At 55.4% G+C, this 26,639-nt stretch overlaps 15 non-coding genes across 15 annotated transcripts; all 15 read right to left on the minus strand.

The window, feature by feature from the left end:
- Positions 1-1,245: 1,245 nt before the first annotated feature.
- LOC133086154 (small nucleolar RNA SNORD116) lies at positions 1,246-1,337 on the minus strand. Its single transcript, XR_009699921.1, has one exon. It is a non-coding gene; the product is annotated as a small nucleolar RNA SNORD116 (small nucleolar RNA).
- A 2,425-nt stretch (positions 1,338-3,762) lies between these two features.
- LOC133086566 (small nucleolar RNA SNORD116) lies at positions 3,763-3,854 on the minus strand. Its single transcript, XR_009700318.1, has one exon. It is a non-coding gene; the product is annotated as a small nucleolar RNA SNORD116 (small nucleolar RNA).
- Positions 3,855-4,256: 402 nt separating this feature from the next.
- On the minus strand, positions 4,257-4,350 carry LOC133085945 (small nucleolar RNA SNORD116). The gene has a single exon (XR_009699743.1). It is a non-coding gene; the product is annotated as a small nucleolar RNA SNORD116 (small nucleolar RNA).
- A 2,446-nt stretch (positions 4,351-6,796) lies between these two features.
- LOC133086155 (small nucleolar RNA SNORD116) lies at positions 6,797-6,888 on the minus strand. The gene has a single exon (XR_009699922.1). It is a non-coding gene; the product is annotated as a small nucleolar RNA SNORD116 (small nucleolar RNA).
- A 2,425-nt stretch (positions 6,889-9,313) lies between these two features.
- LOC133086567 (small nucleolar RNA SNORD116) lies at positions 9,314-9,405 on the minus strand. The gene has a single exon (XR_009700319.1). It is a non-coding gene; the product is annotated as a small nucleolar RNA SNORD116 (small nucleolar RNA).
- A 402-nt stretch (positions 9,406-9,807) lies between these two features.
- LOC133085923 (small nucleolar RNA SNORD116) lies at positions 9,808-9,901 on the minus strand. The gene has a single exon (XR_009699722.1). It is a non-coding gene; the product is annotated as a small nucleolar RNA SNORD116 (small nucleolar RNA).
- A 2,450-nt stretch (positions 9,902-12,351) lies between these two features.
- On the minus strand, positions 12,352-12,443 carry LOC133086158 (small nucleolar RNA SNORD116). Its single transcript, XR_009699925.1, has one exon. It is a non-coding gene; the product is annotated as a small nucleolar RNA SNORD116 (small nucleolar RNA).
- A 2,427-nt stretch (positions 12,444-14,870) lies between these two features.
- LOC133086526 (small nucleolar RNA SNORD116) lies at positions 14,871-14,962 on the minus strand. The gene has a single exon (XR_009700280.1). It is a non-coding gene; the product is annotated as a small nucleolar RNA SNORD116 (small nucleolar RNA).
- A 401-nt stretch (positions 14,963-15,363) lies between these two features.
- On the minus strand, positions 15,364-15,457 carry LOC133085907 (small nucleolar RNA SNORD116). Its single transcript, XR_009699706.1, has one exon. It is a non-coding gene; the product is annotated as a small nucleolar RNA SNORD116 (small nucleolar RNA).
- A 2,452-nt stretch (positions 15,458-17,909) lies between these two features.
- Positions 17,910-18,001, minus strand: LOC133086156 (small nucleolar RNA SNORD116). Its single transcript, XR_009699923.1, has one exon. It is a non-coding gene; the product is annotated as a small nucleolar RNA SNORD116 (small nucleolar RNA).
- Positions 18,002-20,428: 2,427 nt separating this feature from the next.
- LOC133086573 (small nucleolar RNA SNORD116) lies at positions 20,429-20,520 on the minus strand. The gene has a single exon (XR_009700325.1). It is a non-coding gene; the product is annotated as a small nucleolar RNA SNORD116 (small nucleolar RNA).
- A 401-nt stretch (positions 20,521-20,921) lies between these two features.
- Positions 20,922-21,015, minus strand: LOC133085948 (small nucleolar RNA SNORD116). The gene has a single exon (XR_009699746.1). It is a non-coding gene; the product is annotated as a small nucleolar RNA SNORD116 (small nucleolar RNA).
- A 2,450-nt stretch (positions 21,016-23,465) lies between these two features.
- Positions 23,466-23,557, minus strand: LOC133086159 (small nucleolar RNA SNORD116). The gene has a single exon (XR_009699926.1). It is a non-coding gene; the product is annotated as a small nucleolar RNA SNORD116 (small nucleolar RNA).
- Positions 23,558-25,984: 2,427 nt separating this feature from the next.
- LOC133086527 (small nucleolar RNA SNORD116) lies at positions 25,985-26,076 on the minus strand. Its single transcript, XR_009700281.1, has one exon. It is a non-coding gene; the product is annotated as a small nucleolar RNA SNORD116 (small nucleolar RNA).
- A 401-nt stretch (positions 26,077-26,477) lies between these two features.
- LOC133085908 (small nucleolar RNA SNORD116) lies at positions 26,478-26,571 on the minus strand. Its single transcript, XR_009699707.1, has one exon. It is a non-coding gene; the product is annotated as a small nucleolar RNA SNORD116 (small nucleolar RNA).
- Between the last annotated feature and the right edge of the window lie 68 nt (positions 26,572-26,639).

The raw sequence follows: 26,639 nt of genomic DNA on the forward strand, positions 1-26,639 counted from the left end.
CAACAGCGTAGACAATTGAACCGGTATGACTTGTCTGGCCTGTCGCCAGGCTCGCCGGATACCACAGTTATGACGCACCAGCGGGTGGCAGGAAAAATGACACCCACACCTCACACCCTCTCCTGCCCTTAAACCTGTGGCCTTTCCTTGGCAGCCTACTCCCTTTTTTCCGCATGCTTGTGCCCACTGACCTCCGGGAAGAGCTCCAATCCTCAGGGAGCCCTATGTGGGTGGGGTGTAGAAACGATGCTTGGCTGTCCTCAGGGACACCTTCACATCTTCAACACAGGGGGAACGTGGCCAGACAGGGACAAAACACCCTACGGCCTCCAAATCGGCCCCCATGAGAAGACACAATACTGTGCCACGAGGGCAACCATTCGCTGGCACAAGGACCCGCCAGGAAGCAAATCGACGAAGGAGAGGAAAAAGGCGGGATAGTTCACAAATGTGCTCCCGTATTCCCTCCCTACACGTGCCTCCAAATGCTCCTGAGGGAATCCCAAATGTGTTCCGGGAACCCCATTGCCACCGTCGATCTATCCACCCACCAGTAAACCTGTGGGCTTAGCCAGCCATCTCACGTGTCTCTTTCGCTCGCCTTGCCTTACTCTGTCTCCACCGGGATCCCAACGTGTCATGGCAAGATGCCAGAGCCACCCCTCACCAAGGAAGCTTGCCATGACCAAGCTTGAGTAAGGCATTTTCCAGCCCCTTCACACAGCACACAGAAGCAGGACACAACCCACGGAGGAGCCATCATATTGGCCAAACTCCCGGGAACAGTGGCCCATTTGATTTCTCCCCTCATCAGGAGAAACCTAAACTGCATCTGGTCTCCCAAGCAGAACATGACAAAGAAGCCTGCCCTAGGCCTGGAATCCTGTTCTGACCCTGAGCATACAGACTTCTGTTTCTTTGAGGCCACAAGGCAATGACCAGCAGGTGGGGGCGGCCTGTATCACTCAAGTGCAGGCGACAGGACCATCAATGGCTCATGCTTCCTCTCCTCCCTGCTTGCTGAACCATGGCAGGGGACAGCAATCCTGGCTAGACGAAGGAACCCAGAGACGGCACACTGTCCCAAGCCTTCCCACCTGGATTGGCATCCCAGGCTGCTTTCCCAATGGTTCTTCTCCCCATGAGATGACCACCACCCTCAACTTGAATAACGTGGCTGTGGACACCCACGGCAGCAAATGCAACGTGAACCTCTGCCTGCTTTCCTTTTGGGAGCCACGTGCTGGACCTCAGTTCCAACGAGGAGACGGTAGGGATGTCTCACTCATTTTGTTCAGCTTTCCAAGGAATGCATTTGTGGGAGTCATCATCGATCCAAGCACATGCTCAAAAGTTGGACATGGAAAGTTGCAGATTCCACCAGGGGACGGACAGCGAGCTGAATCATATCAGCGTACAGAAGCGGCCAGAGCCAAGCCACGGGGCAGAAAATGCAGCCAGTTCCCAGGGCATCGAAGCTCGTGTTCCCCAAGAAAAACCAGAAGTAGAGGGTGTAGCCATGGTGCACAAGTACCCGTTGCCAAACCTTTAGGTTTAGCAAAGAAGTGCCGCTTACCGCAACAAGGGTTGAAGCAGGATCCTCATGGAATGCACGACAACACCCCTCCGAGGCTCCTTCGCCTGGCCTCGCCTTGCCACACCGTCCTCACTTCAACGGGTATCAGGGCTTATACGGATGGCCCCAGGCTGCTGCTTGCTTTCCTTCCCTGGCATTCCACCTGGCTCGGGGTGAGAGAACACACGCATGCTTGAGGAGGGTGCACGGGCGTACCGAGGGAAAGGGCGATACCACCCAGCGACGTGTGCTCTATCTCTCCTCAACATTTCATTTGCTGTCCATCTTGCTATGTGTCGGCAGCCAAACGTGAAAGGATGGTGACACAGACGCCTTCAGAGCGTGCGGCCATCAGGACAAAGAGCGCCGCCGACCAACAAGCCCCTGGTCTCGGGCCTTGCAACCCCTCCCCTGAGCACTCTGCCCTCCATCACAGCAAAAGGATGTCTTCCCGATCCTCTGAGACACCCTTAGGAAAACTGGGCCCCCTCAGCCTAAGAGCCAGTGCCCTCTAGGGGAACAAACACCCCCTTGGCACTCATGCTTCCACACAGTGGACATGCCCTCAAGGGGAGAGATCTTCCACAAGGGAAGGGCCCTTGGCCGAATATGACGCCCTCCATCTAAAGCGGCTCGTAGGGACCCGTGACAAAGGGCACCTGAGTAACCCCTGGACTGATCAAGGGAGACTCAACAGCAAGCATACTTCCTGGTCTCCTGCCAAGTCAGAGGAACTTCCCTAGGACCACAACCAAAGCTAATGGCATGGGAGCCATTCCAATGCCCAAAGTGGTGCGGCAAACCCTTGCAGCAAATGGGTAACTTATCGTAGCACCTTGCACAACCGCACTCTTCTCTTCAAGGACAAGACCTTGAAGAAACCGAGGGACCCAGGTCCTCCAGAACCAACGTGTCACCCACAGCCGTGCAATGAGAGAACGCATCCAACATCCTGGACCCTTGAACCGGCATGACTTCTCTGGCTTGAAGCCATGCACGCTGGAGATCACAGGCTCGCAGCGCCAGAGGGTGGCAGGACAAAATGAGCCCTGCAGCACACATTCACTCCAGCCCTTAAACCTGTAGCCTTTGCTTGGCAGCCGACTCCCTTCTTTCTGCATGGTTGGGCCCAATGACCTCCGGGAAGAGCTCCAAACCTCAGGGAATGCTATGCGGACTGGGTACAGCAATGACGCTGGCATATCCTAAGGAACACCTTCACACCTTCAACATAGGGGCAATGAGGCCACACAGGGACAAAACATCCCAACGCCTCCAAATCGGTCCCAGTGAGAAGACACCATACTGTGCCGTGAAGGCAACCATTCGCTGGAACAAGGACCCGCCGTGAAGCACTTTGACAAAGGGGAGGAAAAGGGTGGGATGGTCCACGAATGTGCACCTGTATTCCTTCCGTACACGGGCCTCCAAATGCTCCTGAAGATATCCCAAAAGAGTTCTGGGAACCCTATGTCCACCGACCATCTATCCACCCAACAGTAAGCCTGTGGGCTTAGCCAAGACTCTCACGTGTATTTCCCGATCGCCTTGCCTTCCTGTCTCCACCAGGATCCAAACGTCTCACGGCAAGGTGCCAGAGCCACCCCTCACCTAAGTAGCTTGATATCCCCTGGATTTGCCTAAGGCATTTTCCAACCTCTCCACACAACACACAAGCAGGACACAACCCAAGGAGGAGCCATCAGCGTCGCCCAAATCCCGGGGACAGTGGCCCATTTGATTTCCCCCGACCATCAGGGCAAACCTAAACTGCATCCCATCTCCCAAGCTGAACATGACAAAGAAGGCTGGCCTGGCCAGGACTCCTTCTCTGACCCTGAGTGCAGAGACTTCTGTTTCCTTGCGGGAACAAGGCAACGACCTGGGCTCGAGGGTGGCCTGTAGATCTCAATGGCAGGCCAGAGGAGCACCAGTGGCTCACGCTTCCTTTCGCACCCGCACGCTGACCGCGGCAGGGGATGGCAGTCCTGGCTAGACTCAGGTGCCCAGAGACGTCAAGTTGTCTTTAGATTTCCCACGTGGATGGACATCACAGGCTCCTTTCCACTTGGCTCTTTCCGCACGAGAAGCCCGCCACCCTCAACTTGAACAATGTTGCTGCGTACGCCCACAGTAGCACATGCGACATGGACCTCTCCCTACCTTTCCTTTGGGAGCCACGTGCTGGACCTCAGTGAGGATGAGAAGACGGTAGGTATTGCTCATTCGTTTTGTTTAGATTTCCAAGGAATGCATTTATGGGAGTCATCACCGATCCACGCACCTGCTCAAAGGCTGGACGTGCAAAGTCGCAGCCTCCATGGCGGACTGCTAGGGAGCTCTATCATCTCAGCAGTAGGGAGCTGCCAGACTCGAGCCACGGGGCAGGAAGTGCACCCAAGTCTCAGGGCATCGGAGCTCGGGTGCCCCAGGAAGAGCCCAGTATGTGAGGGTGTAGTCTTGGTGCACAAGTCCCCGTGGCCAAACAATTAGGGTTCTTCAAAGAAGTTCCATTTTCCACCACAAGGTTTCCACCAGGAACCTTGTCGAGCCAGAGGCGATACTCTTGGATCACACAGAATACTATTGGCATTGCAGATATTCCGATGCCCAAACTGGCAGGGCAAACCCTTGCGGCAACTAGGGTAACTTGCCCTGGCGCCTTGTATTTTCGCACCCTGGGCCCGTCAGTGACATGAACTCGGAGAAACCTGAGACCCATTCGTTTTGTTCAGATTTCCAAGCAGTGCATTTATGGGAGTCATCATCAATCCACGCACCTGCTCAAAGGCTGCATGTTCAAAGTCGCAGGCTCCACCGCGGGGCAGCCAACGATCTCAATAATGTCAGCAGTCAGGAGCGGTCAGAGCCGACCCACGGGGCTGGAAATGGAGCTAAGGATCATGGCATCGGATCTGGGGTGCCCCTGGAAGAGCCAAGAAGGTGAGGTGTAGTCTCAGTGCACAAGTCCCCGTGGCCAAACATCTACGTTTCTGCAAAGAAATTCCGCTCACCACCACAAGGTTCCTACGAGGATCCTCAAAGACTTCACGCCAAAAACACTCTGAGACTCACCTCGCCTTGCCTCACCTTGCCGCACTGTCCTTACTTCGCCAGGTATCAAGGACTGTACAGAGGGCCCCATGCTGCTGCAGGCGTTTGTTCCCTGGCACTCCACCACCTGCCTCAGGGTGACAGAACACAGGGATATTTGAGAAAGGTAACGGGCGCACAGAGAGAAAGGGTGATACCGCCCAGCGATGTGTGCTATATCTCCCCTCAACATTTCATTTGCTGCCCATCATGTCTGTGTGTCCACAGCCAAACGTGAATGCATGGTGGCACAGATGCCTTCAGAGCTCACGGGCATCAGCACAAAGAGCACGGCCGTCCAGCAAACCCCCTCGTATGGGCCTTGAACTTCCCCGCTGAGCCACCTCCCCGCCGACAAAGCATAGGGATGTCATTCTGAACCGCTGAGACACCCTCAGGGGAAGTGCGATTACTCAGCGTAAGAGCCACTGCCCTCTGGGGAACAAAACCACTCCTGGGACATAAGCTTCCACACAATGGACTCACCCTCAAGGGGAAATGTGGTCCCTGAGATCTTCCCCAAGGGAACGGCCCTTGGCCTAATGTGACGACCTCTAAAAAAAGCAGCTTGTAGGGACAGGTGACAAAACGCACCAGAGGAACCCCTGGACTGAACAATGGAGACTCACCTGCAGGCATACTTCCTGGCCTGCTGCCAAGACTGACAACCTACCCTTGGCCCACACACAAAGCTAATGGCATGGGAACCATTCCGATGCCCAACGTGGCGGGGCAAATGCTTGCAGCAATTGTGTAACTTGCAGTGGTGCCTGGTACTTTTGCACTCCGGGCCCATCAGTGACGTGACCTTGGAGAAACCGTGAGGCCCAGGTCCTCCACAAGCAACTTGTTACCCAGAGCTGTGCAACGAGAGAACCCAGCCAACAGCGTAGACAATTGAACCGGTATGACTTGTCTGGCCTGTCGCCAGGCTCGCCGGATACCACAGTTATGACGCACCAGCGGGTGGCAGGAAAAATGACACCCACACCTCACACCCTCTCCTGCCCTTAAACCTGTGGCCTTTCCTTGGCAGCCTACTCCCTTTTTTCCGCATGCTTGTGCCCACTGACCTCCGGGAAGAGCTCCAATCCTCAGGGAGCCCTATGTGGGTGGGGTGTAGAAACGATGCTTGGCTGTCCTCAGGGACACCTTCACATCTTCAACACAGGGGGAACGTGGCCAGACAGGGACAAAACACCCTACGGCCTCCAAATCGGCCCCCATGAGAAGACACAATACTGTGCCACGAGGGCAACCATTCGCTGGCACAAGGACCCGCCAGGAAGCAAATCGACGAAGGAGAGGAAAAAGGCGGGATAGTTCACAAATGTGCTCCCGTATTCCCTCCCTACACGTGCCTCCAAATGCTCCTGAGGGAATCCCAAATGTGTTCCGGGAACCCCATTGCCACCGTCGATCTATCCACCCACCAGTAAACCTGTGGGCTTAGCCAGCCATCTCACGTGTCTCTTTCGCTCGCCTTGCCTTACTCTGTCTCCACCGGGATCCCAACGTGTCATGGCAAGATGCCAGAGCCACCCCTCACCAAGGAAGCTTGCCATGACCAAGCTTGAGTAAGGCATTTTCCAGCCCCTTCACACAGCACACAGAAGCAGGACACAACCCACGGAGGAGCCATCATATTGGCCAAACTCCCGGGAACAGTGGCCCATTTGATTTCTCCCCTCATCAGGAGAAACCTAAACTGCATCTGGTCTCCCAAGCAGAACATGACAAAGAAGCCTGCCCTAGGCCTGGAATCCTGTTCTGACCCTGAGCATACAGACTTCTGTTTCTTTGAGGCCACAAGGCAATGACCAGCAGGTGGGGGCCGCCTGTATCACTCAAGTGCAGGCGACAGGACCATCAATGGCTCATGCTTCCTCTCCTCCCTGCTTGCTGAACCATGGCAGGGGACAGCAATCCTGGCTAGACGAAGGAACCCAGAGACGGCACACTGTCCCAAGCCTTCCCACCTGGATTGGCATCCCAGGCTGCTTTCCCAATGGTTCTTCTCCCCATGAGATGACCACCACCCTCAACTTGAATAACGTGGCTGTGGACACCCACGGCAGCAAATGCAACGTGAACCTCTGCCTGCTTTCCTTTTGGGAGCCACATGCTGGACCTCAGTTCCAACGAGGAGACGGTAGGGATGTCTCACTCATTTTGTTCAGCTTTCCAAGGAATGCATTTGTGGGAGTCATCATCGATCCAAGCACATGCTCAAAAGTTGGACATGGAAAGTTGCAGATTCCACCAGGGGACGGACAGCGAGCTGAATCATATCAGCGTACAGAAGCGGCCAGAGCCAAGCCACGGGGCAGAAAATGCAGCCAGTTCCCAGGGCATCGAAGCTCGTGTTCCCCAAGAAAAACCAGAAGTAGAGGGTGTAGCCATGGTGCACAAGTACCCGTTGCCAAACCTTTAGGTTTAGCAAAGAAGTGCCGCTTACCGCAACAAGGGTTGAAGCAGGATCCTCATGGAATGCACGACAACACCCCTCCGAGGCTCCTTCGCCTGGCCTCGCCTTGCCACACCGTCCTCACTTCAACGGGTATCAGGGCTTATACGGATGGCTCCAGGCTGCTGCTTGCTTTCCTTCCCTGGCATTCCACCTGGCTCGGGGTGAGAGAACACACGCATGCTTGAGGAGGGTGCACGGGCGTACCGAGGGAAAGGGCGATACCACCCAGCGACGTGTGCTCTATCTCTCCTCAACATTTCATTTGCTGTCCATCTTGCTATGTGTCGGCAGCCAAACGTGAAAGGATGGTGACACAGACGCCTTCAGAGCGTGCGGCCATCAGGACAAAGAGCGCCGCCGACCAACAAGCCCCTGGTCTCGGGCCTTGCAACCCCTCCCCTGAGCACTCTGCCCTCCATCACAGCAAAAGGATGTCTTCCCGATCCTCTGAGACACCCTTAGGAAAACTGGGCCCCCTCAGCCTAAGAGCCAGTGCCCTCTAGGGGAACAAACACCCCCTTGGCACTCATGCTTCCACACAGTGGACATGCCCTCAAGGGGAGAGATCTTCCACAAGGGAAGGGCCCTTGGCCGAATATGACGCCCTCCATCTAAAGCGGCTCGTAGGGACCCGTGACAAAGGGCACCTGAGTAACCCCTGGACTGATCAAGGGAGACTCAACAGCAAGCATACTTCCTGGTCTCCTGCCAAGTCAGAGGAACTTCCCTAGGACCACAACCAAAGCTAATGGCATGGGAGCCATTCCAATGCCCAAAGTGGTGGGGCAAACCCTTGCAGCAAATGGGTAACTTATCGTAGCACCTTGCACAACCGCACTCTTCTCTTCAAGGACAAGACCTTGAAGAAACCGAGGGACCCAGGTCCTCCAGAACCAACGTGTCACCCACAGCCGTGCAATGAGAGAACGCATCCAACATCCTGGACCCTTGAACCGGCATGACTTCTCTGGCTTGAAGCCATGCACGCTGGAGATCACAGGCTCGCAGCGCCAGAGGGTGGCAGGACAAAATGACCCCTGCAGCACACATTCACTCCAGCCCTTAAACCTGTAGCCTTTGCTTGGCAGCCGACTCCCTTCTTTCTGCATGGTTGGGCCCAATGACCTCCGGGAAGAGCTCCAAACCTCAGGGAATGCTATGCGGACTGGGTACAGCAATGACGCTGGCATATCCTAAGGAACACCTTCACACCTTCAACATAGGGGCAATGAGGCCACACAGGGACAAAACATCCCAACGCCTCCAAATCGGTCCCAGTGAGAAGACACCATACTGTGCCGTGAAGGCAACCATTCGCTGGAACAAGGACCCGCCATGAAGCACTTTGACAAAGGGGAGGAAAAGGGTGGGATGGTCCACGAATGTGCACCTGTATTCCTTCCGTACACGGGCCTCCAAATGCTCCTGAAGATATCCCAAAAGAGTTCTGGGAACCCTATGTCCACCGACCATCTATCCACCCAACAGTAAGCCTGTGGGCTTAGCCAAGACTCTCACGTGTATTTCCCGATCGCCTTGCCTTCCTGTCTCCACCAGGATCCAAACGTCTCACGGCAAGGTGCCAGAGCCACCCCTCACCTAAGTAGCTTGATATCCCCTGGATTTGCCTAAGGCATTTTCCAACCTCTCCACACAACACACAAGCAGGACACAACCCAAGGAGGAGCCATCAGCGTCGCCCAAATCCCGGGGACAGTGGCCCATTTGATTTCCCCCGACCATCAGGGCAAACCTAAACTGCATCCCATCTCCCAAGCTGAACATGACAAAGAAGGCTGGCCTGGCCAGGACTCCTTCTCTGACCCTGAGTGCAGAGACTTCTGTTTCCTTGCGGGAACAAGGCAACGACCTGGGCTCGAGGGTGGCCTGTAGATCTCAATGGCAGGCCAGAGGAGCACCAGTGGCTCACGCTTCCTTTCGCACCCGCACGCTGACCGCGGCAGGGGATGGCAGTCCTGGCTAGACTCAGGTGCCCAGAGACGTCAAGTTGTCTTTAGATTTCCCACGTGGATGGACATCACAGGCTCCTTTCCACTTGGCTCTTTCCGCACGAGAAGCCCGCCACCCTCAACTTGAACAATGTTGCTGCGTACGCCCACAGTAGCACATGCGACATGGACCTCTCCCTACCTTTCCTTTGGGAGCCACGTGCTGGACCTCAGTGAGGATGAGAAGACGGTAGGTATTGCTCATTCGTTTTGTTTAGATTTCCAAGGAATGCATTTATGGGAGTCATCACCGATCCACGCACCTGCTCAAAAGCTGGACGTGCAAAGTCGCAGCCTCCATGGCGGACTGCTAGGGAGCTCTATCATCTCAGCAATAGGGAGCTGCCAGACTCGAGCCACGGGGCAGGAAGTGCACCCAAGTCTCAGGGCATCGGAGCTCGGGTGCCCCAGGAAGAGCCCAGTATGTGAGGGTGTAGTCTTGGTGCACAAGTCCCCGTGGCCAAACAATTAGGGTTCTTCAAAGAAGTTCCATTTTCCACCACAAGGTTTCCACCAGGAACCTTGTCGAGCCAGAGGCGATACTCTTGGATCACACAGAATACTATTGGCATTGCAGATATTCCGATGCCCAAACTGGCAGGGCAAACCCTTGCGGCAACTAGGGTAACTTGCCCTGGCGCCTTGTATTTTCGCACCCTGGGCCCGTCAGTGACATGAACTCAGAGAAACCTGAGACCCATTCATTTTGTTCAGATTTCCAAGCAGTGCATTTATGGGAGTCATCATCAATCCACGCACCTGCTCAAAGGCTGCACGTTCAAAGTCGCAGGCTCCACCGCGGGGCAGCCAACGATCGCAATCATTTCAGCAGTCAGGAGCGGCCAGAGCCAACCCACGGGGCTGCAAATGGAGCTAAGGGTCATGGCATCGGATCTGCGGTGCCCCTGGAAGAGCCAGGAAGGTGAGGGTATAGTCTCAGTGCACAAGTCCCCATGGCCAAACATCTAGGTTTCTGCAAAGAAGGTCTGCTCACCACCACGAGTTTCCTACAAGGATCCTCAAGGACTTCTCGCCAAAACCACTCTGAGACTCCTTCGCCTCGCCTTGCCTCACCTTGCCGCACTGTCCTCACTTGGCCAGGTATCACGGAGTATACAGAGGGCTCCAAGCTGCTGCAGGCGTTTGTTCCCTGGCACTCCACCACCTGCCTCAGGGTGACAGTACACAGGGATGTTTGACAAAGGTGAACGGGTGCACAGAGGGAAAGGGTGATACCGCCCAGCGATGTGCGCTGTATCTCCCCTCAACATTTCATTTGTTGCCCATCACGTCTGTGTGTCCACAGCCAAACGTGAATGCATCATGGCACAGATGCCTTCAGAGCGCACGGGCATCAGCACAAAGAGCACGGCCATCCATCAACCCCCTGGTATGGGCCTTGAACTTCCCCGCCTGAGCCACCTCCCCCCGACACAGCATAGGGATGTCATCCTGAACCGCTGAGACACCCTCAGGGGAACTGGGATTACTCAGCGTAAGAGCCACTGCCCTCTGGGGAACAAAACCACTCCTGGCACATACGCTCCCACACAATGGACTCACCCTCAAGGGGAAATGTGGTCCCTGAGATCTTCCACAAGGGAACGGCCCTTGGCCAAATGTGACGACCTCCATCAAAAGCAGCTCTTAGGGACCGGTGACAAAGGGGACCTGAGGAACCCCTGGACTGAACAAGGGAGATTCACCTGCAGGCATACTTCCTGGCCTGCTGCCAAGACTGACAACCTACCCTTGGCCCACACACAAAGCTAATGGCATGGGAACCATTCCGATGCCCAACGTGGCGGGGCAAATGCTTGCAGCAATTTTGTAACTTGCAGTGGTGCCTGGCACTTTCGCACTCTGGGCCCGTCAGTGACGTGACCTTGGAGAAACCGTGAGGCCCAGGTCCTCTACAAGCAACTTGTTACCCACAGCTGTGCAATGAGAGAACCCAGCCAACAGCGTAGACACTTGAACCGGTATGACTTGTCTGGCCTGTGGCCAGGCTCGCCGGTTACCACAGTCTCGACGCACCAGCCGGTGGCGGGAAAAATGAAACCCACACCACACCTCCTCTCCTGCCCTGAAACCTGTAGCTTTTCCTTGGCAGCCGATTCCCTTGTTTCCACATGGTTGTGCCCAATGACCTCCGGGAAGAGCTCCAATCCTCAGGGAACGCTATGTGGGCCGGGTGTAGAAAAGATGCTTGGCTGTCCTCAGGAACACCTTCACGTCTTCAACACAGGGGGAACGTGGCCAGACAGGGCATAACACCCCACGGCCTACAAATCGGCCCCCATGAGAAGACACCATGCTGTGCCACGAGGGCAACCATTCGCTGGCACAAGGATCCGCCAGGAAGCAAATGGACCAAGGAGAGGAAAACGGTGGGACAGTCCACAAATCTGCTCCCGTATTCCCTCCCTTCACTTGCCTCCAAACGTTCCTGAGGTAATCCCAAACGTGTTCCGGGAACCCCATGGCCACCGTCGATCTATCCATCCACTAGTAAACCTGTGGGCTTAGCCAGCCATCTCACAGGTCTCTTTCGCTCCTCTTGCCTTACTCTCTCTCCACCGGCATCCCAACGCGTCACGGCAAGATGTCAGAGCCACCCCTCACCAAAGAAGCTTGCTGTGACCAAGCTTGACTAAGGCATTTTCCAGCCCCTTCACACAGCACACACAAGCAGGACACAACTCGAGGATGAGCCATCAGATTGGCCAAACGTCCGGGAACAGTGGCCCATTTGATTTCTCCCCTCATCAGGAGAAACCTAAACTGCATCTGGTCTCCCAAGCAGAACATGACAAAGAAGCCTGCCCTAGGCCTGGAATCCTGTTCTGACCCTGAGCATACAGACTTCTGTTTCTTTGAGGCCACAAGGCAATGACCAGCAGGTGGGGGCGGCCTGTAGAACTCAAGTGCAGGCGACAGGACCATCAATGGCTCATGCTTCCTCTCCTCCCTGCTTGCTGAACCGTGGCAGGGGACAGCAATCCTGGCTAGACGAAGGAACCCAGAGACGGCACACTGTCCCAAGCCTTCCCACCTGGATTGGCATCCCAGGCTGCTTTCCCAATGGTTCTTCTCCCCATGAGATGACCACAACCCTCAACTTGAACAACGTGGCTGTGGACACCCACGGCAGCAAATGCAACGTGAACCTCTGCCTGCTTTCCTTTTGGGAGCCACGTGCTGGACCTCAGTTCCAACGAGGAGACGGTAGGGATGTCTCACTCATTTTGTTCAGATTTCCAAGGAATGCATTTGTGGGAGTCATCATCGATCCAAGCACATGCTCAAACGTTGGACATGGCAAGTTGCAGATTCCACCTGGGGACGGACAGCGAGCTGAATCATATCAGCGTACAGAAGCGGCCAGAGCCAAGCCACAGGGCAGGAAATGCAGCCAGTTCCCAGGGCATCGAAGCTCGTGTTCCCCAAGAAAAGACCAGAAGGTGAGGGTGTAGCCACGGTGCACAAGTACCCGTTGCCAAACCTTTAGGTTTAGCAAAGAAGTGCCGCTTACCGCAACAAGGGTTGAAGCAGGATCCTCATGGAATGCACGACAACACCCCTCCGAGGCTCCTTCGCCTGGCCTCGCCTTGCCACACCGTCCTCACTTCAACGGGTATCAGGGCTTATACGGATGGCCCCAGGCTGCTGCTTGCTTTCCTTCCCTGGCATTCCACCTGGCTCGGGGTGAGAGAACACACGCATGCTTGAGGAGGGTGCACGGGCGCACCGAGGGAAAGGGCGATACCACCCAGCGATGTGTGCTCTATCTCTCCTCAACATTTCATTTGCTGTCCATCTTGCTATGTGTCGGCAGCCAAACGTGAAAGGATGGTGACACAGACGCCTTCAGAGCGTGCGGCCATCAGGACAAAGAGCGCCGCCGACCAACAACCCCCTGGTCTCGGGCCTTGCAATCCCTCCCCTGAGCACTCTGCCCTCCATCACAGCAAAAGGATGTCTTCCTGATCCTCTGAGACACCCTTAGGAAAACTGGGCCCCCTCAGCCTAAGAGCCAGTGCCCTCTAGGGGAACAAACACCCCCTTGGCACTCATGCTTCCACACAGTGGACATGCCCTCAAGGGGAGAGATCTTCCACAAGGGAAGGGCCCTTGGCCGAATATGACGCCCTCCATCAAAAGCGGCTCGTAGGGACCCGTGACAAAGGGCACCTGAGTAACCCCTGGACTGATCAAGGGAGACTCAACAGCAAGCATACTTCCTGGTCTCCTGCCAAGTCAGAGGAACTTCCCTAGGACCACAACCAAAGCTAATGGCATGGGAGCCATTCCAATGCCCAAAGTGGTGGGGCAAACCCTTGCAGCCAATGGGTAACTTATCGTAGCACCTTGCACAACCGCACTCTTCTCTTCAAGGACAAGACCTTGGAGAAACCGTGAGACCCAGGTCCTCCAGAACCAACGTGTCACCCACAGCCGTGCAATGAGAGAACGCATCCAACATCCTGGACCCTTGAACCGGCATGACTTCTCTGGCTTGAAGCCATGCACGCTGGAGATCACAGGCTCGCAGCACCAGAGGGTGGCAGGACAAAATGACCCCTGCAGCACACATTCACTCCAGCCCTTAAACCTGTAGCCTTTGCTTGGCAGCCGACTCCCTTCTTTCTGCATGGTTGGGCCCAATGACCTCCGGGAAGAGCTCCAAACCTCAGGGAATGCTATGCGGAATGGGTATAGCAATGACACTGGCATATCCTAAGGAACACCTTCACATCTTCAACATAGGGCCAATGAGGCCACACAGGGACAAAAGATCCCAACACCTCCAAATCGGTCCCAGTGAGAAGACCCCATACTGTGCCGTGAAGGCAACCATTCGCTGGAACAAGGACCCACCGTGAAGCACATTGTCAAAAGAGAGGAAAATGGTGGGATGGTCCACGAATGTGCACCTGTATTCCTTCCCTACATAGGCCTCCAGATGCTCCTGTCGATATCCCAAAAGAGTTCCGGGAACCCTAGGTCCACCGACCATCTATCCACCCAACAGTGAACCTGTGGGCTTAGCCAACACTCTCACGTGTATTTCCCGCTCGCCTTGCCTTCCTCTCTCCACCAGGATCCAAACGTCTCACGGTAAGGTGCCAGAGCCACCCCTCACCTAAGTAGCTTGATATCCCCTGGATTTGCCTAAGGCATTTTCCAACCTCTCCACACACAACACACAAGCAGGACACAACCCAAGGAGGAGCCATCAGCGTCGCCCAAATCCCAGGGACAGTGGCCCATTTGATTTCCCCCGACCATCAGGGCAAACCTAAACTGCATCCCATCTCCAAGCTGAACATGACAAAGAAGCCTGGCCTGGCCAGGACTCCTTCTCTGACCCTGAGTGCAGAGACTTCTGTTTCCTTGCAGGAACAAGGCAACGACCTGGGCTCGAGGGTGGCCCGTAGATCTCAATGGCAGGCCAGAGGAGCACCAGTGGCTCACGCTTCCTTTCGCACCCGCACGCTGACCGCGGCAGGGGATGGCAGTCCTGGCTAGACTCAGGTGCCCAGAGACGTCAAGTTGTCCTTAGATTTCCCACGTGGATGGACATCACAGGCTCCTTTCCACTTGGCTCTTTCCGCACGAGAAGTCCGCCACCCTCAACTTGAACAATGTTGCTGCGCATGCCCACAGTAGCACATGCGACATGGACCTCTCCCTACCTTTCCTTTGGGAGCCACGTGCTGGACCTCAGTTAGGATGAGAAGACGCTAGGCATTGCTCATTCATTTTGTTTAGATTTCCAAGGAATGCATTTATGGGAGTCATCACCGATCCACGCACCTGCTCAAAGGCTGGACGTGCAAAGTCGCAGCCTCCATGGCAGACTGCCAGCGAGCTCAATCCTCTCAGCAGTAGGGAGCGGCCAGACTCGAGCCACGTGGCAGGAAGTGCACCCAAGTCTCAGGGCATCGGAGCTCGGGTGCCCCAGTAAGAGCCCAGAATGTGAGGGTGTAGTCTCGGTGCACAAGTCCCCGTGGACAAACATCTAGGTTTCTGCAAAGAAGTTCCGTGTACCGCCACAAGGTTTCCACCAGGAACCTTATCGAGTCACAGGCGATGCCCTTGGATCACACAGAAAGCTATTGGCATTGGAGATATTCCGATGCCCAAACTGGCAGGGCAAACCCTTGCGGCAACTGGGTACCTTGCCCTGGCGCCTTGTATTTTCGCACCCTGGGCCCGTCAGTGACATGACCTCGGAGAAACCTGAGACCCATTCATTTTGTTCAGATTTCCAAGCAGTGCATTTATGGGAGTCATCATCAATCCACGCACCTGCTCAAAGGCTGCACGTTCAAAGTCGCAGGCTCCACCGCGGGGCAGCCAACGATTGCAATCATTTCAGCAGTCAGGAGGGGCCAGAGCCAACCCACGGGGCTGCAAATGGAGCTAAGGGTCATGGCATCGGATCTGCGGTGCCCCTGGAAGAGCCAAGAAGGTGAGGGTATAGTCTCAGTGCACAAGTCCCCGTGGCCAAACATCTAGGTTTCTGCAAAGAAGGTCTGCTCACCACCACACGAGTTTCCTACAAGGATCCTCAAGGACTTCACGCCAAAACCACTCTGAGACTCCTTCGCCTCGCCTTGCCTCACCTTGCCGCACTGTCCTCACTTGGCCAGGTATCACGGAGTATACAGAGGGCTCCAAGCTGCTGCAGGCGTTTGTTCCCTGGCACTCCACCACCTGCCTCAGGGTGACAGAACACAGGGATGTTTGACAAAGGTGAACGGGCGCACAGAGGGAAAGGGTGATACCGCCCAGCGATGTGCGCTATATCTCCCCTCAACATTTCATTTGCTGCCCATCATGTCTGTGTGTCCACAGCCAAACGTGAATGCATCGTGGCACAGATGCCTTCAGAGCGCACGGGCATCAGCACAAAGAGCACGGCCATCCATCATCCCCCTGGTATGGGCCTTGAACTTCCCCGCCTGAGCCACCTCCCCCCGACACAGCATAGGGACGTCATCCTGAACCGCTGAGACACCCTCAGGGGAACTGGGATTACTCAGCGTAAGAGCCACTGCCCTCTGGGGAACAAAACCACTCCTGGCACATACGCTCCCACACAATGGACTCACCCTCAAGGGGAAATGTGGTCCCTGAGATCTTCCACAAGGGAACGGCCCTTGGCCAAATGTGACGACCTCCATCAAAAGCAGCTCTTAGGGACCGGTGACAAAGGGGACCTGAGGAACCCCTGGACTGAACAAGGGAGATTCACCTGCAGGCATACTTCCTGGCCTGCTGCCAAGACTGACAACCTACCCTTGGCCCACACACAAAGCTAATGGCATGGGAACCATTCCGATGCCCAACGTGGTGGGGCAAACCCTTGCAGCAATTTTGTAACTTGCAGTGGTGCCTGACACTTTCGCACTCTGGGCCCGTCAGTGACGTGACCTTGGAGAAACCATGAGGCCCAGGTCCTCTACAAGCAACTTGTTACCCACAGCTGTGCAATGAGAGAACCCAGCCAACAGCGTAGACACTTGAACCGGTATGACTTGTCTGGCCTGTGGCCAGGCTCGCCGGTTACCACAGTCTCGACGTACCAGCCGGTGGCGGGAAAAATGAAACCCACACCACACCTCCTCTCCTGCCCTGAAACCTGTAGCTTTTCCTTGGCAGCCGATTCCCTTGTTTCCACATGGTTGTGCCCAATGACCTCCGGGAAGAGCTCCAATCCTCAGGGAACGCTATGTGGGCCGGGTGTAGAAAAGATGCTTGGCTGTCCTCAGGAACACCTTCACGTCTTCAACACAGGGGGAACGTGGCCAGACAGGGCATAACACCCCACGGCCTACAAATCGGCCCCCATGAGAAGACACCATGCTGTGCCACGAGGGCAACCATTCGCTGGCACAAGGATCCGCCAGGAAGCAAATGGACCAAGGAGAGGAAAACGGCGGGACAGTCCACAAATGTGCTCCCGTATTCCCTCCCTTCACTTGCCTCCAAACGTTCCTGAGGTAATCCCAAACGTGTTCCGGGAACCCCATGGCCACCGTCGATCTATCCATCCACTAGTAAACCTGTGGGCTTAGCCAGCCATCTCACAGGTCTCTTTCGCTCCTCTTGCCTTACTCTCTCTCCACCGGCATCCCAACGCGTCACGGCAAGATGCCAGAGCCACCCCTCACCAAAGAAGCTTGCCGTGACCAAGCTTGACTAAGGCATTTTCCAGCCCCTTCACACAGCACACACAAGCAGGACACAACTCGAGGATGAGCCATCAGATTGGCCAAACGTCCGGGAACAGTGGCCCATTTGATTTCTCCCCTCATCAGGAGAAACCTAAACTGCATCTGGTCTCCCAAGCAGAACATGACAAAGAAGCCTGCCCTAGGCCTGGAATCCTGTTCTGACCCTGAGCATACAGACTTCTGTTTCTTTGAGGCCACAAGGCAATGACCAGCAGGTGGGGGCGGCCTGCAGAACTCAAGTGCAGGCGACAGGACCATCAATGGCTCATGCTTCCTCTCCTCCCTGCTTGCTGAACCGTGGCAGGGGACAGCAATCCTGGCTAGACGAAGGAACCCAGAGACGGCACAGTGTCCCAAGCCTTCCCACCTGGATTGGCATCCCAGGCTGCTTTCCCAATGGTTCTTCTCCCCATGAGATGACCACAACCCTCAACTTGAACAACGTGGCTGTGGACACCCACGGCAGCAAATGCAACGTGAACCTCTGCCTGCTTTCCTTTTGGGAGCCACGTGCTGGACCTCAGTTCCAACGAGGAGACGGTAGGGATGTCTCACTCATTTTGTTCAGCTTTCCAAGGAATGCATTTGTGGGAGTCATCATCGATCCAAGCACATGCTCAAACGTTGGACATGGCAAGTTGCAGATTCCACCAGGGGACGGACAGCGAGCTGAATCATATCAGCGTACAGAAGCGGCCAGAGCCAAGCCACAGGGCAGGAAATGCAGCCAGTTCCCAGGGCATCGAAGCTCGTGTTCCCCAAGAAAAGACCAGAAGGTGAGGGTGTAGCCACGGTGCACAAGTACCCGTTGCCAAACCTTTAGGTTTAGCAAAGAAGTGCCGCTTACCGCAACAAGGGTTGAAGCAGGATCCTCATGGAATGCACGACAACACCCCTCCGAGGCTCCTTCGCCTGGCCTCGCCTTGCCACACCGTCCTCACTTCAACGGGTATCAGGGCTTATACGGATGGCCCCAGGCTGCTGCTTGCTTTCCTTCCCTGGCATTCCACCTGGCTCGGGGTGAGAGAACACACGCATGCTTGAGGAGGGTGCACGGGCGCACCGAGGGAAAGGGCGATACCACCCAGCGATGTGTGCTCTATCTCTCCTCAACATTTCATTTGCTGTCCATCTTGCTATGTGTCGGCAGCCAAACGTGAAAGGATGGTGACACAGACGCCTTCAGAGCGTGCGGCCATCAGGACAAAGAGCGCCGCCGACCAACAACCCCCTGGTCTCAGGCCTTGCAATCCCTCCCCTGAGCACTCTGCCCTCCATCACAGCAAAAGGATGTCTTCCTGATCCTCTGAGACACCCTTAGGAAAACTGGGCCCCCTCAGCCTAAGAGCCAGTGCCCTCTAGGGGAACAAACACCCCCTTGGCACTCATGCTTCCACACAGTGGACATGCCCTCAAGGGGAGAGATCTTCCACAAGGGAAGGGCCCTTGGCCGAATATGACGCCCTCCATCAAAAGCGGCTCGTAGGGACCCGTGACAAAGGGCACCTGAGTAACCCCTGGACTGATCAAGGGAGACTCAACAGCAAGCATACTTCCTGGTCTCCTGCCAAGTCAGAGGAACTTCCCTAGGACCACAACCAAAGCTAATGGCATGGGAGCCATTCCAATGCCCAAAGTGGTGGGGCAAACCCTTGCAGCCAATGGGTAACTTATCGTAGCACCTTGCACAGCCGCACTCTTCTCTTCAATGACAAGACCTTGGAGAAACCGTGAGACCCAGGTCCTCCAGAACCAACGTGTCACCCACAGCCGTGCAATGAGAGAACGCATCCAACATCCTGGACCCTTGAACCGGCATGACTTCTCTGGCTTGAAGCCATGCACGCTGGAGATCACAGGCTCGCAGCACCAGAGGGTGGCAGGACAAAATGACCCCTGCAGCACACATTCACTCCAGCCCTTAAACCTGTAGCCTTTGCTTGGCAGCCGACTCCCTTCTTTCTGCATGGTTGGGCCCAATGACCTCCGGGAAGAGCTCCAAACCTCAGGGAATGCTATGCGGAATGGGTATAGCAATGACACTGGCATATCCTAAGGAACACCTTCACATCTTCAACATAGGGCCAATGAGGCCACACAGGGACAAAAGATCCCAACACCTCCAAATCGGTCCCAGTGAGAAGACCCCATACTGTGCCGTGAAGGCAACCATTCGCTGGAACAAGGACCCACCGTGAAGCACATTGTCAAAAGAGAGGAAAATGGTGGGATGGTCCACGAATGTGCACCTGTATTCCTTCCCTACATAGGCCTCCAGATGCTCCTGTCGATATCCCAAAAGAGTTCCGGGAACCCTAGGTCCACCGACCATCTATCCACCCAACAGTGAACCTGTGGGCTTAGCCAACACTCTCACGTGTATTTCCCGCTCGCCTTGCCTTCCTCTCTCCACCAGGATCCAAACGTCTCACGGTAAGGTGCCAGAGCCACCCCTCAACTAAGTAGCTTGATATCCCCTGGATTTGCCTAAGGCATTTTCCAACCTCTCCACACACAACACACAAGCAGGACACAACCCAAGGAGGAGCCATCAGCGTCGCCCAAATCCCAGGGACAGTGGCCCATTTGATTTCCCCCGACCATCAGGGCAAACCTAAACTGCATCCCATCTCCAAGCTGAACATGACAAAGAAGCCTGGCCTGGCCAGGACTCCTTCTCTGACCCTGAGTGCAGAGACTTCTGTTTCCTTGCAGGAACAAGGCAACGACCTGGGCTCGAGGGTGGCCCGTAGATCTCAATGGCAGGCCAGAGGAGCACCAGTGGCTCACGCTTCCTTTCGCACCCGCACGCTGACCGCGGCAGGGGATGGCAGTCCTGGCTAGACTCAGGTGCCCAGAGACGTCAAGTTGTCCTTAGATTTCCCACGTGGATGGACATCACAGGCTCCTTTCCACTTGGCTCTTTCCACACGAGAAGTCCGCCACCCTCAACTTGAACAATGTTGCTGCGCATGCCCACAGTAGCACATGCGACATGGACCTCTCCCTACCTTTCCTTTGGGAGCCACGTGCTGGACCTCAGTTAGGATGAGAAGCCGCTAGGCATTGCTCATTCATTTTGTTTAGATTTCCAAGGAATGCATTTATGGGAGTCATCACCGATCCACGCACCTGCTCAAAGGCTGGACGTGCAAAGTCGCAGCCTCCATGGCGGACTGCCAGCGAGCTCAATCCTCTCAGCAGTAGGGAGCGGCCAGACTCGAGCCACGTGGCAGGAAGTGCACCCAAGTCTCAGGGCATCGGAGCTCGGGTGCCCCAGTAAGAGCCCAGAATGTGAGGGTGTAGTCTCGGTGCACAAGTCCCCGTGGACAAACATCTAGGTTTCTGCAAAGAAGTTCCGTGTACCGCCACAAGGTTTCCACCAGGAACCTTATCGAGTCACAGGCGATGCCCTTGGATCACACAGAAAGCTATTGGCATTGGAGATATTCCGATGCCCAAACTGGCAGGGCAAACCCTTGCGGCAACTGGGTACCTTGCCCTGGCGCCTTGTATTTTCGCACCCTGGGCCCGTCAGTGACATGACCTCGGAGAAACCTGAGACCCATTCATTTTGTTCAGATTTCCAAGCAGTACATTTATGGGAGTCATCATCAATCCACGCACCTGCTCAAAGGCTGCACGTTCAAAGTCGCAGGCTCCACCGCGGGGCAGCCAACGATCGCAATCATTTCAGCAGTCAGGAGCGGCCAGAGCCAACCCACGGGGCTGCAAATGGAGCTAAGGGTCATGGCATTGGATCTGCGGTGCCCCTGGAAGAGCCAAGAAGGTGAGGGTATAGTCTCAGTGCACAAGTCCCCATGGCCAAACATCTAGGTTTCTGCAAAGAAGGTCTGCTCACCACCACGAGGTTCCTACAAGGATCCTCAAGGACTTCACGCCAAAACCACTCTGAGACTCCTTCGCCTCGCCTTGCCTCACCTTGCCGCACTGTCCTCACTTGGCCAGGTATCACGGAGTATACAGAGGGCTCCAAGCTGCTGCAGGCGTTTGTTCCCTGGCACTCCACCACCTGCCTCAGGGTGACAGAACACAGGGATGTTTGACAAAGGTGAACGGGCGCACAGAGGGAAAGAGTGATACCGCGCAGCGATGTGCGCTATATCTCCCATCAACATTTCATTTGCTGCCCATCATGTCTGTGTGTCCACAGCCAAACGTGAATGCATCGTGGCACAGATGCCTTCAGAGCACACGGGCATCTGCACAAAGAGCACGGCCATCCATCAACCCCCTGGTATGGGCCTTGAACTTCCCCGCCTGAGCCACCTCCCCCCGACACAGCATAGGGACGTCATCCTGAACCGCTGAGACACCCTCAGGGGAACTGGGATTACTCAGCGTAAGAGCCACTGCCCTCTGGGGAACAAAACCACTCCTGGCACATAGGCTCCCACACAATAGACTCACCCTCAAGGGGAAATGTGGTCCCTGAGATCTTCCACAAGGGAACGGCCCTTGGCCAAATGTGACGACCTCCATCAAAAGCAGCTCTTAGGGACCGGTGACAAAGGGGACCTGAGGAACCCCTGGACTGAACAAGGGAGATTCACCTGCAGGCATACTTCCTGGCCTGCTGCCAAGACTGACAACCTACCCTTGGCCCACACACAAAGCTAATGGCATGGGAACCATTCCGATGCCCACCGTGGTGGGGCAAACCCTTGCAGCAATTTTGTAACTTGCAGTGGTGCCTGGCACTTTCGCACTCTGGGCCCGTCAGTGACGTGACCTTGGAGAAACCGTGAGGCCCAGGTCCTCTACAAGCAACTTGTTACCCACAGCTGTGCAATGAGAGAACCCAGCCAACAGCGTAGACACTTGAACCGGTATGACTTGTCTGGCCTGTGGCCAGGCTCGCCGGTTACCACAGTCTCGACGCACCAGCCGGTGGCGGGAAATATGAAACCCACACCACACCTCCTCTCCTGCCCTGAAACCTGTAGCTTTTCCTTGGCAGCCGATTCCCTTGTTTCCACATGGTTGTGCCCAATGACCTCCGGGAAGAGCTCCAATCCTCAGGGAACGCTATGTGGGCCGGGTGTAGAAAAGATGCTTGGCTGTCCTCAGGAACACCTTCACGTCTTCAACACAGGGGGAACGTGGCCAGACAGGGCATAACACCCCACGGCCTACAAATCGGCCCCCATGAGAAGACACCATGCTGTGCCACGAGGGCAACCATTCGCTGGCACAAGGATCCGCCAGGAAGCAAATGGACCAAGGAGAGGAAAACGGCGGGACAGTCCACAAATGTGCTCCCGTATTCCCTCCCTTCACTTGCCTCCAAACGTTCCTGAGGTAATCCCAAACGTGTTCCGGGAACCCCATGGCCACCGTCGATCTATCCATCCACTAGTAAACCTGTGGGCTTAGCCAGCCATCTCACAGGTCTCTTTCGCTCCTCTTGCCTTACTCTCTCTCCACCGGCATCCCAACGCATCACGGCAAGATGCCAGAGCCACCCCTCACCAAAGAAGCTTGCCGTGACCAAGCTTGACTAAGGCATTTTCCAGCCCCTTCACACAGCACACACAAGCAGGACACAACTCGAGGATGAGCCATCAGATTGGCCAAACGTCCGGGAACAGTGGCCCATTTGATTTCTCCCCTCATCAGGAGAAACCTAAACTGCATCTGGTCTCCCAAGCAGAACATGACAAAGAAGCCTGCCCTAGGCCTGGATTCCTGTTCTGACCCTGAGCATACAGACTTCTGTTTCTTTGAGGCCACAAGGCAATGACCAGCAGGTGGGGGCGGCCTGCAGAACTCAAGTGCAGGCGACAGGACCATCAATGGCTCATGCTTCCTCTCCTCCCTGCTTGCTGAACCGTGGCAGGGGACAGCAATCCTGGCTAGACGAAGGAACCCAGAGACGGCACAGTGTCCCAAGCCTTCCCACCTGGATTGGCATCCCAGGCTGCTTTCCCAATGGTTCTTCTCCCCATGAGATGACCACAACCCTCAACTTGAACAACGTGGCTGTGGACACCCACGGCAGCAAATGCAACGTGAACCTCTGCCTGCTTTCCTTTTGGGAGCCACGTGCTGGACCTCAGTTCCAACGAGGAGACGGTAGGGATGTCTCACTCATTTTGTTCAGATTTCCAAGGAATGCATTTGTGGGAGTCATCATCGATCCAAGCACATGCTCAAACGTTGGACATGGCAAGTTGCAGATTCCACCAGGGGACGGACAGTGAGCTGAATCATATCAGCGTACAGAAGCGGCCAGAGCCAAGCCACAGGGCAGGAAATGCAGCCAGTTCCCAGGGCATCGAAGCTCGTGTTCCCCAAGAAAAGACCAGAAGGTGAGGGTGTAGCCACGGTGCACAAGTACCCGTTGCCAAACCTTTAGGTTTAGCAAAGAAGTGCCGCTTACCGCAACAAGGGTTGAAGCAGGATCCTCATGGAATGCACGACAACACCCCTCCGAGGCTCCTTCGCCTGGCCTCGCCTTGCCACACCGTCCTCACTTCAACGGGTATCAGGGCTTATACGGATGGCCCCAGGCTGCTGCTTGCTTTCCTTCCCTGGCATTCCACCTGGCTCGGGGTGAGAGAACACACGCATGCTTGAGGAGGGTGCACGGGCGCACCGAGGGAAAGGGCGATACCACCCAGCGATGTGTGCTCTATCTCTCCTCAACATTTCATTTGCTGTCCATCTTGCTATGTGTCGGCAGCCAAACGTGAAAGGATGGTGACACAGACGCCTTCAGAGCGTGCGGCCATCAGGACAAAGAGCGCCGCCGACCAACAACCCCCTGGTCTCGGGCCTTGCAATCCCTCCCCTGAGCACTCTGCCCTCCATCACAGCAAAAGGATGTCTTCCTGATCCTCTGAGACACCCTTAGGAAAACTGGGCCCCCTCAGCCTAAGAGCCAGTGCCCTCTAGGGGAACAAACACCCCCTTGGCACTCATGCTTCCACACAGTGGACATGCCCTCAAGGGGAGAGATCTTCCACAAGGGAAGGGCCCTTGGCCGAATATGACGCCCTCCATCAAAAGCGGCTCGTAGGGACCCGTGACAAAGGGCACCTGAGTAACCCCTGGACTGATCAAGGGAGACTCAACAGCAAGCATACTTCCTGGTCTCCTGCCAAGTCAGAGGAACTTCCCTAGGACCACAACCAAAGCTAATGGCATGGGAGCCATTCCAATGCCCAAAGTGGTGGGGCAAACCCTTGCAGCCAATGGGTAACTTATCGTAGCACCTTGCACAGCCGCACTCTTCTCTTCAATGACAAGACCTTGGAGAAACCGTGAGACCCAGGTCCTCCAGAACCAACGTGTCACCCACAGCCGTGCAATGAGAGAACGCATCCAACATCCTGGACCCTTGAACCGGCATGACTTCTCTGGCTTGAAGCCATGCACGCTGGAGATCACAGGCTCGCAGCACCAGAGGGTGGCAGGACAAAATGACCCCTGCAGCACACATTCACTCCAGCCCTTAAACCTGTAGCCTTTGCTTGGCAGCCGACTCCCTTCTTTCTGCATGGTTGGGCCCAATGACCTCCGGGAAGAGCTCCAAACCTCAGGGAATGCTATGCGGAATGGGTATAGCAATGACACTGGCATATCCTAAGGAACACCTTCACATCTTCAACATAGGGCCAATGAGGCCACACAGGGACAAAAGATCCCAACACCTCCAAATCGGTCCCAGTGAGAAGACCCCATACTGTGCCGTGAAGGCAACCATTCGCTGGAACAAGGACCCACCGTGAAGCACATTGTCAAAAGAGAGGAAAATGGTGGGATGGTCCACGAATGTGCACCTGTATTCCTTCCCTACATAGGCCTCCAGATGCTCCTGTCGATATCCCAAAAGAGTTCCGGGAACCCTAGGTCCACCGACCATCTATCCACCCAACAGTGAACCTGTGGGCTTAGCCAACACTCTCACGTGTATTTCCCGCTCGCCTTGCCTTCCTCTCTCCACCAGGATCCAAACGTCTCACGGTAAGGTGCCAGAGCCACCCCTCACCTAAGTAGCTTGATATCCCCTGGATTTGCCTAAGGCATTTTCCAACCTCTCCACACACAACACACAAGCAGGACACAACCCAAGGAGGAGCCATCAGCGTCGCCCAAATCCCAGGGACAGTGGCCCATTTGATTTCCCCCGACCATCAGGGCAAACCTAAACTGCATCCCATCTCCAAGCTGAACATGACAAAGAAGCCTGGCCTGGCCAGGACTCCTTCTCTGACCCTGAGTGCAGAGACTTCTGTTTCCTTGCAGGAACAAGGCAACGACCTGGGCTCGAGGGTGGCCCGTAGATCTCAATGGCAGGCCAGAGGAGCACCAGTGGCTCACGCTTCCTTTCGCACCCGCACGCTGACCGCGGCAGGGGATGGCAGTCCTGGCTAGACTCAGGTGCCCAGAGACGTCAAGTTGTCCTTAGATTTCCCACGTGGATGGACATCACAGGCTCCTTTCCACTTGGCTCTTTCCGCACGAGAAGTCCGCCACCCTCAACTTGAACAATGTTGCTGCGCATGCCCACAGTAGCACATGCGACATGGACCTCTCCCTACCTTTCCTTTGGGAGCCACGTGCTGGACCTCAGTTAGGATGAGAAGACGCTAGGCATTGCTCATTCATTTTGTTTAGATTTCCAAGGAATGCATTTATGGGAGTCATCACCGATCCACGCACCTGCTCAAAGGCTGGACGTGCAAAGTCGCAGCCTCCATGGCGGACTGCCAGCGAGCTCAATCCTCTCAGCAGTAGGGAGCGGCCAGACTCGAGCCACGTGGCAGGAAGTGCACCCAAGTCTCAGGGCATCGGAGCTCGGGTGCCCCAGTAAGAGCCCAGAATGTGAGGGTGTAGTCTCGGTGCACAAGTCCCCGTGGACAAACATCTAGGTTTCTGCAAAGAAGTTCCGTGTACCGCCACAAGGTTTCCACCAGGAACCTTATCGAGTCCGAGGTGATGCCCTTGGATCACACAGAAAGCTATTGGCATTGGAGATATTCCGATGCCCAAACTGGCAGGGCAAACCCTTGCGGCAACTGGGTACCTTGCCCTGGCGCCTTGTATTTACGCACCCTGGGCCCGTCAGTGACATGACCTCGGAGAAACCTGAGACCCATTCATTTTGTTCAGATTTCCAAGCAGTGCATTTATGGGAGTCATCATCAATCCACGCACCTGCTCAAAGGCTGCACGTTCAAAGTCGCAGGCTCCACCGCGGGGCAGCCAACGATCGCAAT

The sequence above is a fragment of the Eubalaena glacialis genome, chromosome 2 (assembly GCF_028564815.1).
Source record: "Eubalaena glacialis isolate mEubGla1 chromosome 2, mEubGla1.1.hap2.+ XY, whole genome shotgun sequence".
Taxonomy (NCBI): Eukaryota; Metazoa; Chordata; class Mammalia; order Artiodactyla; family Balaenidae; genus Eubalaena; species Eubalaena glacialis.